The following is a 15,651-nucleotide window of genomic DNA, read 5'->3' as shown; positions in this document are numbered from 1 at the left end:
CTTTTATAAAAATCCTGTTTAAAATAAAGTTAATTAAATTAAATAATTTAAAAATAAAAAATAAAGTAACAGATTGGTTAAATAAATTATAAGTGTCAAAATGAGAAATTCGTGGGTGTTAGAGGTCTTCATCTCAGCAATTTGGGCAGAAATAGTCTCTAACTGCGCCGCAAGAGCACTATCTCCACCATTCCCACGTATACTTCCCCTAGGATTTCCATACTTAGCGGTATGGGTAGCAATCTGATCAATCAACTTCCACGCGGTATCATCATTAGTGTTGTCCTGAAACCTCCCATTAGCTGAAGAATCTAGCAAAGCACGATGATCATCATACAACCCATTGCAAAACTGGTTGCAAAGAAACCACTTTTGAAAGCCATGATGGGGAACTGAACGGACCAAACGTTTGAAGCGAATTCATGCTTCATTCAAATCTTCAGTAGCTGTTTGTTTGAAGCTGGTAATCTGATTTCTCAATGCATTAGTCTTCTGTGACGGGAAGTACCTCTTGTAGAAAGCAAGAGTTAGAGTATTCCAGTCAGTAACTCCTTGATCCTCCATATCCAAATCTCGCAACCACTCCGCAGAATCATCTTTTAGAGAAAAAGGAAAGAGCACCTGCTTTACCTGATCTTGTGTCACCCCAGTAGTTAGAGGGATGGAACAATAATAAGTAACGAATTTCTCCATATGTTTTGCAGGGTCTTCAGTAGCTCCACCTCCAAATAAATTCCGTTCCACCAAATTGATGTAAGATGGACGAATCTCAAAAGTTCCATTATCTGAGGTAGGGAGCTTGAATCCTTTTGGGATGGAAGCCAAAGTAGGCTCGGAATATCTTGCTAAAGTAGGCATGATGGTAATCTCTGGAACTGGAATTTCAAGATCAGAAGTAGTGTCCTCTTCAAAGGACTGATTTTCTGAAATAGTAGAATGCTCTGTCTCAACGTCAAGTATACTCAAGTCTTCTACTTGACCCACTTCTTTCTGAAACTTTTGTCTGTAGCGAAAAGTCTTCTCTGGCTCGGGATCTATTGGAAGAATCTCGGACCTAGTTGACCTAGGCATACACGAAACTAACAAGAAAAGTGTGAGAACGGTCTCAAGGAACTAGGTTCCCTGAGACAAAAAGACAAAATAAACAAAAACAAACAAGAAAATTGTTGCCTCTCCGGCAACGGCGCCAAATTTGATAAGGCTAAAGTCATATCACCTAATCAAAATAAATCTATATTAGTACTAACAAAATAGCTAGTGGTAAGACAAGTATCGAATCCACAAGGAGGCGGTAATAATCACTTTGCTAATATTTAAAGTGTCTTAATGGTAACAATTTATGGGGGGTTTTGGTGTTTGTTTTCTATCAACTAATAGCAAGTAAATTAAAAGATGATTAACAATAATATTAAAGAGTATAGGACTACGGTTCACTAGGTCAATTATGTGGGGTTTGTCTTAATCAATTGTGAGGTCAATCAAACTATCTAAGGTCACAAGATTGATTAATTCTATTATGCCCTTTAGATTAAGTCTAACATGCAATCGCTAATATTAAACACAAGCTATTTGATTATCGCAGCCTATATTAATTCTAACCCTGTCGGTGAAAGTATTAATTTGCTACACTAATTATCGATTCAAGCCTTAAATCAAATAACTAGAATAAGAACAACAATCAACCGATAGTTTATACGAAATTACTAACAATCAATTAATAATCCCCTTTCTAATCAACCTAGATCCCCTTCATCCTAGATGAATGATTTATCTACTCGTAGTAATTTGATTAACAACAATAAAGATGGATAGCAACATAATTGAAGACATGAAATAACAATAATCAATTAAAAGCATAAAACTTGAACAATAAATTATGAAGAACGATTGGTACCTTAATTAATGAGAAAAGATTAAAAGATCCAAAGTATGAAAGCTAAAAGTATTTTCAGCCGTCGAAAAGTAATAAAAGAGTAAAACATAAACTCTACGAGTTTAGAATATATATTACAAACAAGACGTGTTTTAGGAAAATACGGAAATAAGACTATCAGAAAGGATCCTCAATCGAGCCTCGCCATACTCGATCGAGGGGGGTTACTCGATCGAGCCCTCATGTACTCGATCGAGGAACCAAGGTGTTCAGCTTGATTTCTTCTTTTACTTCTCTTCTTATCTTCAAGTCTCCTCGTTTCTCGTGCCATGCCCCGTGTATTCCACTATGCCATAACCGCAATGCTTATCTTTACTTGATTCACCTTGCAATGCGTCATTTCTGCATTAAAACATAAAGTAGCGGCAGTATCGACATTTCACTAATAAAGGCATATAAATGATATAATAGGCACAGAAATGGTATCAAAACAACATGAAAGGAGTTATAAAAGTGTATATAAAAGTGATACATCAAGCTAAAACAACAGCTCTTCTCCTCCTCTTCAACTCGAACATCCTTCATTTGCTTTTTGCGTCCATCGAGGTTAGGTGATGCGTGTCATTTCCACAGTCAAAATTAAATTTATATTCAGTCACTAACTCTACCAATGCAAATAAATAGGGTAAGCAAGGGTCGAACCCACAGGGACTGAAGTTACTAACTCGGATTAATTATCTAATATGGTATATAGGTATAATATAATAATGGGGGTTGTTTTAGGTGGTTTTTTTATACTAAAACTAAACTAAGGCTAATTAAATAATGGGCTTTTTTATAACTGCTACCACGTATAATTCAGATTTTACCAACTGCTATCAAAGTAAAATTTCTTTAAAAACTGTTATTAATATTGTTGGTTCGGTTTAAAACTAACTACCACATCAGGTTAGGAAACAAAAAGAGAACATCTCAACCATCCATTTCACATTGTCATCTTAAGTTGTACTTTTTCTTCCTTGAATGCCCTTACCCCCTTCCCTTGTATGTTTCTAATTCATTCATTCATCAACTCCTCAATTAATTTTCAATTTCACCAACTTTAATACTCTCTCTCTCTCTCTCTCTCTCTCTCTCTCTCTCTCTCTCTCTCTCTCTCTCTCTCTCTCTCTCTCTCTCTCTCTCTCTCTCTCTCTCTCTCTCTCTCTCTCTCTCTCCCCCCATTCCATTAATCTGATTACCATTTCTTATTTCAACTTTTTATTCAAGTTCAGCTAATTATTCTATCTTTTTTTTCTTCCTCTATTTGATATAACCATTCTAATTTTCAAATCAACGTTCTTCATTTTTCATTTTATGGGTTTATAGCAAAGTCAAATGGGGAAATGGTGAATACAACAAACAATGAAATTAAAAACGACTAGGGATTTAGATTAGAAGTAAACCCTAAGCTGGGTTTCAATTTGGGGAAAAAGTTTAAAGGATTGAGATGATTTTCACAATCCCCAATTTAATTGGAAAGTAATTTAAGTTAGGTTAATGATGAGGGAAGTTAAAAGATTAGGTTAAAGAGGGGATGTGTTTGTAACACCCACGAATTTTCTATGTTGGCATTTATAATTTAATTAGCCATTTTATTATTTTATTTGTATTTTAAAACCGTTTTTATAAAAATGCGGCTTTACATGTAAAATAATATTAATGTTGATAAAAAAAAATATATCCGTCTTAAGTTTGTAGTAGGTCCGGGTTGTATTTTAGGGTAAAATCGACTTAAAATGATAGTTTGAGCCTAAGATAACTTTGGGGCTTCATCCTACTCTTTTCCCTCCACCCATATAAGAGCTTAAACCCTATCTTCTCCCTCCACCATTCATTTTTCAGCAACAAACACACAACTACAACACCATTGTTACACAACTTCCACCTCTTTCACTAAAATGGCCGTAAAACCTTCGTTTCTTATCGGTTTTCAATGATTTTCGCGCCTATCTCTTCCTCTCCTCTCCCTCCATCTTCCTAGGTAAGAAAGATCTTGACTTTCCCTCACCCTTGCTGCTGGCCGTGACTTTTGTGGCATGATTTTCGAGGTCTTACTTGGGAACTTTTGAGCTTCCTTTTGGGCAACCGACATGGTTTTGAGTCGGAATCTTGCATTTTGAAGAAATAATGAGGTAACGGTGATGGGTTACTCGGTATTATGTCATTTGTATGTTTATATGTTATGTTTTGTTGTTATAAGCTAGTGATTGTTATTCTTATGAGATTATATGTGTAGTTGTTTAAGATGGATTTATACAAAGTTTTACTTGCTTAAATTGAGTAAAGATGGTATCTTTGGCTTTCTTATGAGACGGATAATTAGATGTGGTTGTTATTATATGTCACTAGTATCATTACTTGCTTAAAGTTTCAGTTTTGAGACGGTCCAATTTAGCTTGCTAAAGTTGCATTTTTGAGACTATTTTGGGTGACCCGTGTTGGCCTGGAATCCGTCGTATCTGACTCGTGCGACTTCCAATGCCACTGAAAATATGACAGATGGACCGGCGTCGAAAAATTAGGTGGTTTAGCCACTTGAATCACTCGATTCGGAGTCCGTAAGAGTAAATGGCTTCCGTTTTACCGTTTCAAGTTCTATAAATATATATCCTTTGTATGGTGGTTGTTTATGCTTTTTATTCGTATCATGACCAAAGTTTTCCCTTGTTGACTCGTATATGCTTATGGATGGTTCGGATTTTGGTTTGTTTACGTTTTTCCTCGTGTTCCGTATTAATTAATTCATTTGTTATCGGTTATTTATACTTTGTTCAAGTAACATGTAAATGAGAAATGAAACGTTTATTCATTACCGCTCATTATATTTTATAGATTGGGTTCACTATCATTTATATGGGGAATTTACATACTTCCTTCTTTTGAGCTTGTTATGTTTTAAATGTTGGATTTCACATGATTACATGGTTGGACTTTGCGTGACTAACTTGATGGATTTCCTGTGACTTCAAGTATTGGGTTTTTATGACTTGTTTGATGGGCTCATAAATGATTCGCTTGAGTTGGTCACATTTATCCTGTAGATTTCACATAACGTAAATTAGTCATTATCGCTTATTATATTGTATTTAACCGGCATGTTAAATTATAAAATGGAATATTTATTAACATAATGCAAGTATGAGATATTTATTATAAATAGTTACTTGTAGTGAGTTGTATTCTTAATAATGTCTAGTATTGTTCGGTTGTGGGAGTCTTGGTCCTATCGGACACTAGGGGTGAGTCATAGGCCCTCTAGTTGCGATATGATCGTCGTCCTACCAGGAGGTTGGAGTCTAGGATGTAGTCTTGTGTGTGGTATCTCGGACATGCTTTCAAGGTAGCCTCTGAGTCGGATACTCCGTCTACACTTTGTCTTGGTCTTACACTTATGAGTCGTATTCTTGTAAAAATGCCATAATACCATCGTATGTGCTTGACATGCATTTACGCCCTACTTGTGCTGTTCTGGCAAGTACGGGTTTGGCCTACTTGTGCTGTTCTGGCAAGTGTGGTTTTGGGCCACTTGTGTTGTGCTGGCAAGTGAGTCTTATCTTAGTCTTTCCGCCACTTTCGTGTTGTTCTGGCGATTGGGGTACTCGGTCTCCATGAGTAGCCGAGTCTTGGGTGCGTGCTGTGCTGGCGCACGTCGAATCGGGATGTACACCCGAGAATCTGCAGATTTAGACTAGGACCGTATCATTATCATAGTCCTACCCGGGGAAATTATAGTCTAAGAGTAGTAAATGTCTTGCATTATTTGGATGGTTACTTTGGTCATATCTCCTTTAAATACGTGCTTCTGGCTAAGTGGTCGTGTCTGTTTCCTTGTCTTTCTTCTCCATTTATTTTATTGTTGCTTATGCCTAACTTACTTGTTTATTCTATCATTTCTTGTATCCTTGTTGGTTTAAACACGTATGATCCCATGTTTAGTTATAAGTCGATTCACTCATAACTTATCTAATATGATTATTTTTTCATGTTCTTTGTTATGTTCGTTTTGACATAATGTGGCTGGGAGAACCCCGAGTTACTCCCCACTGATTGTGGCTTTCACGTTTACATGAATAACAGGTTTGTGTAGATGCATTTGTGGGGTTTAGACGTGTGAGCTAGCGAGCACCTTGGACTAGTAGTCGGTTTAGTAGAATTGCTTAGACTCACCTTTTATCATTTGTCATTCGAGGAATATATTTTCCCTCACGTTGACTACCACGTTTGTATAATTTAAATATTTATTTCCGCATTCTCTAGTTATGCTTTAGGTTTTAATGAACCCGCGCTTTAAACTTTAAAAGTTTCAAAAAAAATTCCTAATTTCCGCTTGAATTTATAAGTTATATTTTCCGCGTTATAGTGGGGGTTCACAGTTGGTATCAGAGCCTTTGTTGCTCTCGACGCATACACGTGTACCCCAAATTTAAACTTGAATTTGACCTTGAATAATGAATGAGAGATGGGTAGATTTAAGGACCAAAGGTGGGTAGTCTGTAGTGTGTTTGCTCTTTGTTAGGTTCTAACATGTTTGTTCATTGTCATTTAATAATTGTTGTGCCCTTTGATCAATGACCGTGAACTTACCTATGTGGAGATCAAGACTTGGTGCCTAGTGCCGGAAACTGAAGGTTTGTTCAACCTTTGAAGAATGCTTCTTGTTCCTCGAAGATATTCCTCCATCTTTGTGTACCTTGCCTTACTCTTTACTTCTTAATGCTTGCTTCTTCTTCTAAACTCTCTTTTCTTTCCTTAGGAATGACTCTTGTACCCTCCCAAGTTGTGCTTTGTTCCTTGCTTATCCTCCCTTAACGCCTTTTTGATAGTACTCTTTCTTTTGAGGAATGTTGGCCTTGGTTGGAGAATTTGACTTTTGAGGAGATTGTTTGTTGTTAACCCATAACCCTGGTTTTGAGAGGTTGTGATGTTGGAAAGACTTAGGTGGTGTGATGGGACATACTTAGTGATTCTTATACCTAGTCCCTTGATAAAGTGAGTTTAATTGATTGGTGGATTCTGTGTGTTAAGTGCGAGTTGTCTATGATACTAAGGTTATAGAACTTGGCTTTGTTGTTTATGTTTGAGATTTTAAAGCTTAGTAGGTTGAGCATTGTTACCTTAGGAGTAAACATGGAGTAATGTTTATGATTTGAGTTTGGAAAGAGATACCTTTAGGATGTTGATAGCCATACATAGATTGTTGTTGCCTTTTGACGTTTGTCGGGTACGAGTATAGCCTTGTTAATAGTTTTGACCTTGTTTTATGGAAGTCGTTGTGAATGTTTAGTGATTGGGAATTGTTGAATCACAAGTGTGGTGAAGTACTTTGTTTCATAGATTAGCTTAGATGTAAAGTAGCGTAAGTTATCTTGAGGAATCCTTGTAGGTAATGTGGTTGTAAGATTGATTTTATTAGGAAGTTTTAGGAACCGTTTAGGATGATGTTGTTATTTGAGTTTTGAGCATCCGACGTTTCCTTGTTGTCTAATTTCCCTTTTTCTTTGACCATAAGCGTTACCGTTCATACCTCTCTTCCTCACTTCGTCGTGCTCCTTCTTTAAATTTGATGATGGTAACCTATAAAACTCTATCTTTGACATCGTTGTTGGCCTTACCTCGACTCTCGCCCCTTGTTAATGACTCTTGTATCTTTCCTTCCAACTTAGCATTTGTATCTCCCCCTCTTATAATACCCTTTTGAAGGCACTTCCCTTTTTCCTTTGTGAGATGTTCACCTTGGTCGAGTTTTGTTTTGAGGAAAGCGTTTTGTTTTGAACCCCAACCCCTGTGATGAGCGGTTAACTTCTTGGAAGGTGAGTTGGCGTACTTGGGTATTTTAGAGTTTAGATGCTTAATTTGAAATAAGAGTGATTTAACTAAACAATCGATTGCGTAAAGTTTGAGTTATATGTGAGACTAGAGCTTTGAAGTTGTGGTTGACGTTATGAAACATACATGGATTTGAGAGTGTAATTAAGAGAGAACTACCTTGTGAGTAATTCCCTATCTTCTAAAATAATAGACTAGCAAACTAAGTTTTCCCAACAAAATTACATCTTTTTAAATAAGAAAATTATTGACACTTAAGTGTGTTAACTCTATAAGAAATTGGTAATTATAATGTATTTTGGTATATTTTATCTTTCCATTAAAGTTTCCGTTTTCATCAAAATAAATCTTTTTATCAAGTTGTATAATTTCCAATTACCTCTAAATTATAATATTTTGATTATAATACAAATAATATGAATGAAATTTTATTGCTAAAACTTTTGTTGATACCATTATTGGGAAATGACTTTACTCATACTATTTGTAAACAAAACTATAAACCGTTTATATTATGAAGGACTTTCATGAGCATAAGCCACCTTAATTGAGTACCGTAGAGCCTCTTCTAGCGACTTAGAGGAGTTGTTGGATTATTAGTCGGTGTAAGTGAGTAAATTTGAATACTACTCAAGGTATGAGATGAGAGTGAGACTAAGTTGCGTTATTGGAGAGTCTTAGCGCTTGTTTTGGAAGTCATAAGAGGTAATGGTATAGTTGACACCAATTGTTAAGTGGTGAATATGGTTTCATATTGTGGTATTAGAGTATAGAGATATGAAGTGATGATGAAGTGTTGTTACAACTAAAGCCTTGAATTCTTGAGAGCGTGATGGTAAGTAATGTCCTAAGATGTGGAATTTGAAAGAAACACTTTGGGGAATGTTGATAACCATAAATAGTTTGAGGATAAGACTTGAAATTTGTTGAATTGGTTCCTAGGAGTTTTGAGTTGAGAGAAATTTAGTATAGAGAAGTCTTTAATGATCCTGTGGTTTTGAAACTTTGAAGTTGTTGGAGTATTTGAGGTAATTAAATGATGTTTCAATTAAGTGTAATTTTGCCTTTGGGAATCCATTGTGGGAGAAATAATAGAGAGACTTGTTGACTTGACAATTTTGGATGAGGGTGCAACTTTTTCTAAAGTGTTTGTGGTAGTTCTAAGCTCCATAATTTTCTTCTCTGCCTTGACCGTAAGCCTTACCGTTCGTGCCCCCTCTTACGCTTTTCCCTATGCTTCTCCTTTGGACTTGAAGCTAGTGACTCATGAAACTCCATACCCTTTATCCTCCAAGTTGACTTTTTTCTCAGATTCCTACCCGTAGAAGTTCGACTTAGTCTTTTGGTCTGTTGGGTTTGAACCACGTTATCGTACTTAATGATTATGATGTCTAACTTGTTTTCCATCTTTTGCAACTTCAACCCGTTTTAAGTTACCCGTTTGAAATTCTCTGTTTAAATCTCGCATTACTATTGCAAAACTTTACTCATTTTAAGGGTTTGGAAACGAAAGTTCGCTTTTAATTTGTCATGTCTTTAGAAACTTTGAAGTGGATTATCTTTTTAATTTATTTTAACGTTTGATCGGATGTTAGGACTTGTTGTTAGTGACGTCTAATAACGGGTTCTACGCTTATCGACGTACGATTTTGTCTTTTACCTTGTCTTCGATTTGGAATGATGATGTTCTTGAATGCGCAACGAGAACTCTCCCGTTCCTTTGACGAGAAACTTGGGCTTTTAGAAAATTCTTTATGCGACCTTTTTAAGAAACACTAAATTTTTATGGCATAAAATCTTGTAAATGTTTTAGATGGTCGACTTTGAAATATCTGACTACAACTTTGCGGTCTTACTTTTTCAACTTTCAAGTTTCGAGGACGAAACTTTTTAAAAGGTGGGATGATTGTAACACCCACGAATTTTCCGTGTTGGCATTTATAATTTAATTAGCCATTTTATTATTTTATTTGTATTTTAAAACCTTTTTTATAAAAATGCGGCTTTACATGTAAAATAATATTAATGTTGATAAAAAAAATATATTCGTCTTAAGTTTGTAGTAGGTCCGGGTTGTATTTTAGGGTAAAATCGACTTAAAATGATACTTTGAGCCTAAGATAACTTTGGGCCTTCATCCTACTCTTTTCCCTCCACCCATATAAGAGCTTAAACCCTATCTTCTCCCTCCACCATTCATTTGTCAGCAACAAACACACAACTACAACAAAATTGTTACACAACTTCCACCTCTTTCACTAAAATGGCCATAAAACCTTCGTTTCTTATCGATTTTCAACGATTTCGCGCCTATCTCTTCCTCTCCTCTCCCTCCATCTTCCTAGGTAAGAAAGATCTTGACTTTCCCTCACCCTTGCTGCAGGCCGTGACTTTTGTGGCACGATTTTCGAGGTCTTACTTGGGAACTCGAATCTTGAGCTTCCTTTTGAGAAACTGGCATGGTTTTGAGTCGGAATCTTGCATTTTGAAAAAATAATGAGGTAACGGTGATGGGTTACTCGGTATTATGTCATTTGTATGTTTATATGTTATGTTTTGTTGTTATAAGCTAGTAATTGTGATTCTTATGAGATTATATGTGTAGTTGTTTAAGATGGATTTATACAAAGTTTTACTTGCTTAAATTGAGTAAAGATGGTATCTTTGGCTTTCTTATGAGATGGGTAATTAGATGTGGTTGTTGTTATATGTCACTAGTATCATTACTTGCTTAAAGTTTCAGTTTTGAGACGGTCCCATTTAGCTTGCTAAAGTTGCATTTTTTAGACTATTTTGGGTGACCCGTGTTGGCCTGGAACCCGTCGTATCTGACCGGTGCGACTTCCAATGCAACTGAAAATATGACAGATGGATCGGCGTCGAAAAATTAGGTGGTTTAGCCACTTGAATCACTCGATTCGGAGTTCGTATGAGTAAATGGCGCCCGTTTTACCGTTCAAGTTCTATAAATATATATATCCTTTGTGTATGGTGGTTGTTTATGCTTTTTATTCGTATCACGACCAAAGTTTTCCCTTGTTGACTCGTATATGCTTATGGGTGGTTCGGATTTTGGTTTGTTTACGTTTTGCCTCGTGTTCCGTATTAATTAATTCATTTGTTATCGGCTATTTATACTTTGTTCAAGTAACATGTAAATGAGAAATGAAACGTTTATTCATTACCGCTCATTATATTTTATAGATTGGGTTCACTATAATTTATATGGGGAATTTATATACTTCCTTCTTTTGAGCTTGTTATGTTTTAAATGTTGGACTTCACATGATTACATGGTTGGACTTTGCCTGACTAACTTTATGGATTTCCTGTGATTTCAAGTATTGGGTTTTTATGACTTGTTTGATGGGCTTGATGTGACCATAATTGGCGCATATTTAGCCCCCGAATTAGCCTTGTTTCCATGCTTTTTAGTGCTTATTTGGGTCATTTCTTATCTTTAGTTCTTTGTTTTGCATATTCTTTGAGATTTTGATCCCTTGGTAGGAAAGGAGTAAGAATCTTGCATTTTCATGGCAAAACGAGACTAAATTGATCGAATTCAATGACCAAGCATCAAGGAGAGACAAGATTAGAAGGCCTTTGTACATATCATAGTAGAAGAGCAATGTTGAGAAAGGATCCTTGAGTCCCCAAGGAAATCCCCAAGGAATTTATGAAGAAAAGGGAAGAAAAGAGGAAGAATTGTTGCTGACTGACAATCCGAGCGGATTGTCACCAATCCGTCCGTCCCGCAGCAGCACAATCCGAGCGGCTTTGCCACAATCCGCTCGGATTCCCCCTCCACAATCCGCCCGGATTCCCCTGAATCCGCTAAGATTCCAAAGCCAGAATCCGCCCGTCCCGACCCTATTCCGCCCGGATTCTAGCACAGCACGGATTGTCTTCTCCAAGCTACGAAGAAAGAAGCCCTTCTCTCAGAAAATACCGGCTCCTCCTTGCTCAACTTAAAAAGTGTAATTACTAGTTTAGCCCTTAGTTAACCCTAATGCATCCTCCCTAATTTCCAATATAAATACCCCATTAGTCTAATTAGAGGGGCATGTTCTTCTTATCAATAATTAGTATAGTTAATATCAATCAAATCTCTCTTTAATATTGTAATCAAGTATTAATCAAGTTTTAATCCAAGTTTTAGTTCTTTAATCTCTCTTTTGTTCATCATTTATTTTGGGTAATTGAAGATTATTTTGGGTTATTGTTGAGAGATTGACAACCTCTCAATCAAGCATTCAAGTACTTCTATTATTCTTGCTTTGTTATTGGAATCATTAGTAGGTATAATCTCTTAATCCCTCTTTAATTATTGTTAATTACTTTCATTTATTCATCATGTTTCATATTGTTGGTATGATTGAAAACCTTGCTAGCATGATCAACATGATAATGCGTGAGTAGTCTCTTAGCTAGGGTTAATGGGTGATTAGGGGAAACCAACATGGGGAATGATTCATGCTTAAATTAATATGCTTTCATGTTTTATTTGCTTGCTTGTTTTGATCTCAACTCATGCACATGTTATATGATGAAATGCTAAGCCTATGAATCCTTGCATTTACTATCATCTTCTATCTTTTCAATGAGACTTGTAAGACATAACCCAACTCGAGTCTCATTAGACCATGCATGTTGTTGAGTAGGGAAGATTAAGTCGACTTGTAGGTGTTGTACAATCTAATCGATTCGGCTCCGGGACCCAAACTTTCCTAGGATTGTAAGATATAACCCAACTCAATCCATCACAACAATAATTGCTTGCTTATAATTTGAGAACATGTTTGTATGATCATATCCCATGATTCCCCTATGATCCCATGACACCCTAGTGCCTTTAATCAATTGTTTACACCCCTTTAATTCATCTTGCTTGTTTATTTTTATTGCTATTTTAGTTTAGTAACCTTCTACATCAACCCAATTTGTGACACCCCTTAGACACCACTAGTTACAATAGAAATCTCATTTCAACTCCCGTCCCTTGGGATCCGACCTTTACTTGCCTCTTTACTAATTGTAGAGTTGTTTGTGGAGCTATAAATTGTGTTTTGATTCGACCGTGACCAACGACCACATCTTAATTTGTGAATACTTAGCGGGATCGCATCAAAAATGGCGCCGTTGCCGGGGACGGTGTTTGTTTGATTTAGATTTCTTTTTATTGTCATTAGTTGTGTCTTTCTTCGCCTTGAGGAAGTAAAACTCCTCAAGGTTTGTTCTAATTGTTTTCGAGTTGTTTGATATTTTGCATGTCTAGAAGGTTACAAAGTGATTTGTTACCTTTTGACCGTGAAATCGAAAGAACCTTGACGAACAATAGGAGAGTTGTTAGGAGGAATTTACGAGGTATTAGTGAAGTTGTCCAACCCACTAGTGAGTTTGTCAATCCTTTCGCAATAGAAGGAGAAGAAAACCCATTACACAATACCCCACAAAATCCACCTACAATGCCAAAATTCTCGTCACACTCCGTACCCACCGAGGAGAATCTACCAAATGGTACTCCTACACCGCAACATCTCACTGGAAATTTTATTGCCATGTCCGCCTTCATCCAATTAGTTGAGAGGAGCCAATTCGGGGGGATGCCTAGTGAGGACCCTCATTCTCATATGGAAACCTTTTGCGACTATTGTGATGCTATCTCTCAAACGGGCGTGACTCAAGACCAAATTAGATGGGTCTTATTTCCTTTTTCCTTAATCGGCACCGCGAAGCAATGGTTGAAGGGCCTTGATAAGGCCACCCTTGGAATAGATTCTTGGAAGAAGTTGGCTCTAGCTTTCTACAAAAAATTCTACCCACCGGAAAAGACTAACATGCTAAGAGCTCAAATTACGGGTTTTAAGCAAAAGGATGAAGAGTCTTTGTATGAAGCTTGGGAGCGGTTCAAGGGAATTTGTCGCTCATGTCCTCACCATGGACTTAGCGAATGGTTTTTGGTACAACAATTTTGGAATGGTTTATATGAAGATTCTAGGAACATTCTCAATATGGGATCAAATGGAATGTTCACCGAAGTTGATGACAATCAAACATGGAACAATATTGAGGAAATGGCGGTCCATAACTCACAATATAGTATACCTCACAAGGCTACTAGAGAAGGAAAGCATGAAGTGGACTCCGTTACTCAATTGGGTGCTCAACTTAGTGCTCACATTGACACAATCAACTTGAAGTTTGAACAAGCTATGGCTAGACTTGAGGAAAACTCAAAATCATCAAAGCATCATGTTAATGCCATGACGGCATCCTCATCAATCCCAAGTGGGATATGTGAGAATTGTGGAACTTTGGGACATGACCAAGGTGAATGTAGGGGAACAAATGAACAAGTGAATGCTTTCCAAGCATACAAGAGTGGTACCCCTTATTCCAACTTTTACAATGAAAACACCAAATTCCATCCAAATCTCTCATACAAAAGCCAAAATATTCAAAACCCTCAAACAACATACACTCCACCACCCATGAGGAACCAAAATCAAAGACCCTTTTACAATCAAAACCAAGGTTACCAAAATCAAAATCCATACAATCACCAAAATGACCAAGGTTTTGATGTCCAAAAAGCGGTCCTCCAAATGCAAAAGAATCAACAAGAATTTTTCACTCAAATGCAAAAAGATAGCCAAGCAAAGGAAACCACCATCAACAACATTCTAGCTCACACCAAGATGTTGGAAACACAATTGACTCAACTAGCATCTTCAAGCTCACAAAGACAAAAGGGGCAATTACCACCTCAAAGTAATCCCCCTAGACATGAAACGGTTAGTGCCATTCACTTGAGAAGTGGTACAAGGTATGAAGCACCGAAGAAGCAAGTTGAGAATGAAGTTGTGGAAGCTAGTGAAAAGGAACAAAGTGTGCAAAACTCCAAAGATGGAGAATCATCAAAAGAAGAAAGTTCAAAGAAAAATGAAGACAAGGCCAAGGAGAAGGAGCCCATTGTGATTAGACTTCCTTTTCCGAGTCGTCAAGCCAAGCCCAAATTTGATGATCAACTTGGAAAGTTCATGGAAATTGTGAAGAATTTGGAAGTCTCAATTCCTTTCACGGAATTAATCAATCACGTTCCGGCCTATGCGAAATACATGAAAGATATCCTCACAAAGAAGAAGTCGATCCGGAAGCTTGAGACTATCGCCTTCACTAAGGTGAGTAGTGCAATACTTCAAGGGAGTTCACCTCCAAAGTTAAAGGATCCGGGAAGCTTCTCAATACCGTGTACCATTGGCGACACGACGATCAACAAAGCCTTGTGTGATCTAGGGGCTAGTGTGAGTGTCATGCCGTACTCGGTGAGTAAAAGGTTGGGGATGGGAGAGCTTAAATGCACCAACATCACACTCCAAATGGCCGATAGATCGACGAAGACACCGTTAGGGATATGGGAAGATGTCCCCGTGCGAATTGGGAAGTTTTTCATCCCGGTGGACTTTGTCATTGTTGATATGGAGGAAGATTCCAACATTCCAATCATCCTAGGAAGACCTTTCCTACACACCGCCGATGCGGTAATTGATGTGAAACATGGTGAGCTCACTCTAGAAGTGGGAGATGAAAGCATAACTTTTAATCTTGACAAGACTATGAGAGCTCCTCGTTTGCATGAACCATGTTTCATGATTGATCATTATAGCCGAAAGGATGAAAGGAAGAAATCGGAACTCCAATGGAAGAAGAAAATTGAAGATGCTCCATTCAAAGAGCAAGTGAATTGTGACAAGGAGAGCTTGCAAAGCTCATCAAAATCAACCAAGGAAGAAGAGGATGGCCTCATTGGCCAAGAGAAGAAATTAGGAGAGTTGTCTCCATCTAAGCAAGAGATTTTCAATGATCAACTCAATGAAGTTTGTGGTCTTTGGGACGACGAGTTTGAAGGG

General features: G+C 37.2%; 2 non-coding genes across 2 annotated transcripts; one reads left to right on the top strand and one right to left on the bottom strand.

The window, feature by feature from the left end:
- Positions 1–376: 376 nt before the first annotated feature.
- Positions 377–483, top strand: LOC141645160 (small nucleolar RNA R71). Its single transcript, XR_012544746.1, has one exon. It is a non-coding gene; the product is annotated as a small nucleolar RNA R71 (small nucleolar RNA).
- A 13,095-nt stretch (positions 484–13,578) lies between these two features.
- LOC141645477 (small nucleolar RNA R71) lies at positions 13,579–13,685 on the bottom strand. The gene has a single exon (XR_012544959.1). It is a non-coding gene; the product is annotated as a small nucleolar RNA R71 (small nucleolar RNA).
- Between the last annotated feature and the right edge of the window lie 1,966 nt (positions 13,686–15,651).

Source organism: Silene latifolia, chromosome 2, assembly GCF_048544455.1.
Source record: "Silene latifolia isolate original U9 population chromosome 2, ASM4854445v1, whole genome shotgun sequence".
Lineage (NCBI taxonomy): Eukaryota > Viridiplantae > Streptophyta > Magnoliopsida > Caryophyllales > Caryophyllaceae > Silene > Silene latifolia.
This window is presented reverse-complemented; position numbering and strand designations above follow the sequence as displayed.